At 40.2% G+C, this 6,004-nt stretch overlaps 1 pseudogene; it reads left to right on the top strand.

Moving 5' to 3' along the window:
- The first annotated feature begins 599 nt into the window (after positions 1–599).
- On the top strand, positions 600–1,921 carry LOC110330029 (annotated as a pseudogene).
- Positions 1,922–6,004: the final 4,083 nt, after the last annotated feature.

Here is a 6,004-nt window from a genome sequence, read left to right as displayed (position 1 = left end):
TTCAAAGTGTAAATAGTGTGTGTCAGGGAAATTTTATGTTTTCTTGAATTCAAAAGGAATTTTGTAAATGAACAGAAAATATTTCCATTATATATTATGAAATGAGTAAAACATATCTGAGCTATCAATAAAAATTCTACAAAAAATGCATTTCAGTCAACTAAGAAAACATTATTTTAACCTCATAGAAAATGGTATTGTATGGCAACAGAGATGGTTCAGTGAATAAAAGCCCTTACATCAAAGCTAAAGAGCCCTGCTCAATCCCAGATTTCACATTAAGGTAGAAGGAGAGAACCAACTCCATGAAATTGTCCTCTGGCCTCCACATGTGCACCATGGTATGCGTGCTTCCTCCACACGATAAAAATAAACTTACTTGAGAAGTAGTCTGGTCATCATCTATTGTTGCTCTATAGCCGTTTAAGGAAAGACTGACGAATACCCCACCCCAGTCTCATAGGACTGTTGCAGCAAACATTTTATAGTATTTCTAAAGTGTCTGTTGACCAGATTCCTGGAAGAAACTACCCGGGCCAAAGCTCACATTGAAATTGTATTGAGCCAAGATTGTCCCCAAGAGCCTGTCAGTTACCATAATGCTAAGCACAGAGGGCAGGGAGGGATTTGTGGTTAAGAACACCGGCCTACACTGGTCCAGCTCAGCCAATGAAGTGATGTGCTTCTCCTCTGATCGCAAATTCCAAAATGGCATATCAGGTGTTTGTTTCATCTACACCAGAGAAGGCAAACCCAGTAGTGAAGCATTTGTCCAACTTGAATCAGAAGATGAAGTGTAACTGGCTTTAAGGAAAGACAGAGAAACCATGGGACACAGATATGTTGAACTATTCAAATCCAACAGTGTTGAAATGATTTGGGTGTTAAAGCATGCAGGTCCAGATAGTTCTGATACTGCCTATAATGGGATTGTATGGCCTAGAGGAATACCATTTGGCTGTAACAAAGAAGAACTTGTTCAGTTCTTTTCAGGGCTGGAAATTGTGTCAACTGAGACGACACTGCCAGTGGATTTTCAGAGGTAGAGCATAGGAGAGGCTTTTTGTATAGTTTGCTTCACAGGAGATAGCCATAAAGGCCATAAAGAAACACAAAGGGAAGAATTGGGCATAGGTACATTGAAATCTTCAAGAGTAGCAGAGCTGAAGTCCGAACCCATTATGATCCTCCTCGAAAGCTCATGACGATGCAGTGCCCAGGTCCTTGTGATCGGCCCCAGGGTTGGAAGAGGGTATAATAGCATTGGCAGAGGACCTGGGTTTGAAAGAATGAGGTAGGTGCCGATGGTGCATATGATGACTATGGCGGTTATAATGACAGGTGTGGTTTTGAGTCTGATACTATTTCTGAGGAATATGTGATCATAGATATGGAGATGGTGGGTCCAGTTTCCAGAGCACCACAGAGCACTGTGTACACATGACGAGTTGCCATACCGAGCTACTGAGAGTGATATTTACTATTCATTTCTCACCTCTTCATCCCACGAGAGTACACATTGAAATAGGACCTGAGGGCAGAGTTGCGGGCGAGGCAGACGTTGAGTTTGCTACTCATGAAGATGCTGTGGCAGCTATTGCAAAAAGATCAAGCAAATCTGCAGCACAGCTATGTGGGGCTCTTCTTGAATTCTACTGCAGGGACGGGTGGAGGTAGAGCTCTTTTTGAATTCTACAGAAGGAGCAAGTGGTAGTGATTATGATAACCTGATGATGGGGGCGGGGGTACGGGTTTATCCAACTGGTCTACTTACAGAGGTCCTGCCAGCCAGCAGCTTAGCGGTGACTATGGAAGTGGTTATGGTGGCCAGAGCAGTATGTGGAGATATGATCAAGTTCTTCAGGAAAATGCAATGACTATCAGTCAGACCTTACTTAGGAAGCTAGGAAGCATCAAATAGCATCCACAGGAATAAAAAGCTGCATGTATTGGAACTGGATGGAGTAGGAAGGGTATCCAGCATACCCAGTATGATGGTAATTGGTAAATCCAATCGCTTCTGATCACTACGCCTCAGCTTCATTCTTTCTTCTTTCTCCTTTTTTTTTTTTTCAAGAGAACAAAATTTAAGTTTAACAGTTTTGCATTACGAGCTTGAGATTCGTGCTTGCGGTAAAGTGAAAGCTATGATTGTTTTTCAAACTTTAAGCCCAGTAACTTCGATCACTGAAAATATTCCTCTAGGAGTATAATAACAAGTTTGGTATTGCCATCTCCACTCTCAGCTTTCCTCAAGTTACTTCAGTTGGAGGAGTGTACTCAAGCTGTAAGCATGTTTGAGTTTAAAGCAGTTTCCCTTACTTACACTGAATGTTGCTCTTAGACCACAATACATTGAAAACTTGAGATCCATGTTGAAAAGCATGCTTTTCTGTAAAAATCAAATATAGGAGCTCTTTGATTCAAAGTGACAACATTGGACTTGTTTGTTAATTCTAGATTTTTGGTTTAATATTCTGTACAGTACGCGAGTGTACACTTTCGGTTTTGGTTTTGGTTTTTGGGTTTTTAAGATCCAGGACAATTTTGAGATGGGACACCAATACTTTAGGAGTTTGGTCATGCTGTTTGTATGGAATTCTGAGGCTTAAATTTAAATATTACCTTGTATTGTGAATTTCATTTAGATGAAACTTGTTAAGTAAATCTTCCTTTTAAAAACTGGAAATGTTTACCTTTGAAAGATAATTCTATTCTTAAAAATATCATGTGAATACATGATCATCCATTCCATAGTCGAAGTGAGTGTGTTTGAAGCATTAGGGCCTATGCTAAATAATTAAGGATTTTTGTTATTTTTCCTGGAATTCTGGTGTTTTGTAATTTTTACCAGGCTTATATTATGTGCAGTTGGTGAGATTAGTTTTGTCACTTGAAGCTATTCACTTTTGTGCTTTAGTTTTAATTCAAAATATTTTTCATAAAAATGGCTCTCTCTACATTATGTGAGGTCTAGACTTCCCTTTCCCCCAAAAAGGCCACTGTGATGCATTCATACTGATCATAGGGACATCTAGTGCCTTGACCTCAGACATGAATGTCTGGGAATGGCAGGAAGCTTCCAGGTGACCTTTAAGTATTTGGAGCCCATACTTCGCTGCTCTAACAATGTCTTCCTTGGAGCTTGGTGATTTTAGAAAGCATTGGGAATCTTTTCATATTTATATAGGAGCAACATTCCCTAACGTCAATCCACCTGGTTGAATTTAACTGCTGGTTTCAGGAGCTTAGCCTAAACACATTGCTCACCAAGCTATGTTTCTATACTACCTATCTCCACAGTACCCAAACTACCTACATAACCTCATTTTGCTTGGGGCAAATTCATTTTATCTTTGGCTGTGTTTGATGTTCAAATTATTCTCCCTCATTTTAAAGAAAGGCATAGCCCAATCATAGTGATGAATTATTGAAACTTGAGCTATTTAATTATATTTAGAGAGTTGTTGGGAGAATAAAAACAAGATAATGCATAGGAAATATCCTAGCTCAGATGCCAGCACATAAGTGCTTGGTAAATGTTAGCTTAATGTCAGATAGTTCCTTACCCGTAGCAAAGCATTTGTCAGCTTTGGTTCATGAAGCACCCTAATGCCTTGGAGGCATTTTTAGAGTTCCTTGAAAGAAACTGTGGTCACAGCACACAAGCTTCAAATTTCTTTGCTGCAACACACAGTGTGGATTGTAAATATGAAACAAGAAACCTAACCCATAGCATTTTTGCAAAGTTGAATGGTTAAGAAAATCGGACTGAAACCATATCTGTGGAATTTGTACATCATAACATAAAAGTGACTCAACTTTCCAGCACCTCCCTTAAATGACCTTGGTCACTTTATCCTATTCCTCAGTATCCTGCTTCCGTCAACTGAAAAAAGAAAGATGTGTTGGTAACATGAATCTTTGGGAGACGGACAGTAAAACAAAATGTGTTCTAAATCTTGGAAACACAGCAAATTTCACACAGGCAAGAAGATGTGAACCATCTTCTTATGCTTGTACCACCACCAATACCACTACCACCACCACCGCCGTCACCACCACCAACAATTAATAATAATAATAATAATAATAATAATAATAATAATAATAATAGAAAATAAGAAAAAAATCTAAAGAAAATGAGCAGATGATTCCAGGCTCACCTTCCTCCTTCCACAGGCAGGTTTAACTTCAAAACACAAGGGAGCACTTTTTTTTTTCTGTTGTGCTTTACTTCTTTTTTTTTTTTTCAATTTTTTTATTAGATATTTTCTTCATTTACATTTCAAATGCTATCCCAAAAGTCCCCTATACCCTCCCCTCCCACCCTGCTCCCCTACCCACACACTCCCACTTCTTGGCCCTGGCACTCCCCTGTACTGGGGCATATAACGTTTGCAAGACCAAGGGGTCTCTCTTCCCAATGATGGCCGACTAGCCCATCTTCTGATACATATGCATCTAGAGACACAAGCTCTGGGGGGTGCTGGTTAGTTCATATTTTTGTTCCACTTATAGGATTGCAGACCCCTTCAGCAACTTGGGTACTTTCTCTAGCTCCTCCATTGGGGACCCTGTGTTCCGTCCAATAGCTGACTCTGAACATCCACTTCTGTATTTGCCAGGCACTGGCATGGCCTCACATGAGACAGCTATATCAGGGTCCTTTCAGCAAAATCTTGCTGGCATGGGCAATACTAGTCCCTGTGTTGGACAACACAGAATGAAGAGTTTTGGATGTTTCTCGTATCCCAAAAGGTTCTATTGCAATTTATTCTCATGTATCTAAATATTTGAAGCAAGCACCTGCATATGAAAGGTAGCATGCGATGTTTGTCTCTCTGGGTCTGGTTTGCCCCCTTCAGATTTATCATTTCACGATCTATCCACTTCAGTGCACGTGTCATGATTTCCCTCTCTAACACCTGAATAATGTCATGTTGTGTAAACAGAGCACATTTTCCTTATCCATTCATTCATTGGTGGGCATCTAGTTCATTTCCATCCCTTGCCTATTAGGACTTGAGCAACAATGATCAAGGATGAGCATCTCTGTACAAGGGTAGAGTCCCAAGAGGGCCACAGCTGAATCACATGGTTTATCTACCTCTAGCTTTTCCAGAATTTTCCACACTGATCTTCCTAGAGGTAGCACCAGTTTTCACTTCCACCAACGTGAGCAAGTGTTCCTTTTTCACTACATCCACGCCAGAATTTGTTACTTGTTTTCTGTTAGTCTGTCTCACTGGTTTGACATAAACTCTCAAGGTCGTCTTAATTCACCTTTGCCTGACGTGTCTAAAGATGCTGACTACTTTTTACATATTCTTCACAATTACGTTTTATTGTTTGAGAACCCTGATTAGTTTATGCCTTGATTTTTAAATCGGTTGGTTGGTTTGTTGTTGTTGTTGTTGTTGTTGTTTTCTGGAGGTTTAGTTGTATTAGTTCTTTGTATATTGTAGACACTAGCCCTCTTTTAGATATATAGTTGACAGAGAATTTTCCCATTCTGAGAGCTCTCTTTTAAATCTAATGATATTGTCCCTTGCTATACAGGAATTTGTTACTTTTATGAGGTCTATTTATCAATTGGTGGTCTTTTTAAATTTCAAATGCTATACTGAAAGTCCTCTATATCCCCCTGCTCTGCTCCCCAATTCACCCACTCCCGCTTTCTGGCCCTGGCATTCCCCTGTAGTGGGGCATATAATCTTGGAAAGACCAAGGGCCTCTCCTCCCATTGATAGCTTACTAGGCCATCCTCTGCTACATATACAACTAGAGACATAAGCTCTGGAGGGGTAATGGTTAGTTCATATTGTTGTTCCTCTTATAGGGTTGCAGACCCCTTTAGCTCCTTGGGTACTTTCTCTAGCTCCTTCATTGGGGGCCCTGTGTTCCATTCAATAGATAGATGACTGTGAGCATCCACTTCTGTATTTGCCAGGCACTGACTTAGCCTCACAAGAGACAGTTATATCAGGGTCCTGTTAACACA

Source organism: Mus pahari, chromosome 12 (assembly GCF_900095145.1).
Source record: "Mus pahari chromosome 12, PAHARI_EIJ_v1.1, whole genome shotgun sequence".
Lineage (NCBI taxonomy): Eukaryota > Metazoa > Chordata > Mammalia > Rodentia > Muridae > Mus > Mus pahari.
The sequence above is the reverse complement of the archived record's forward strand: the minus strand, read 5'-3'. Positions and strand labels throughout refer to the sequence as shown.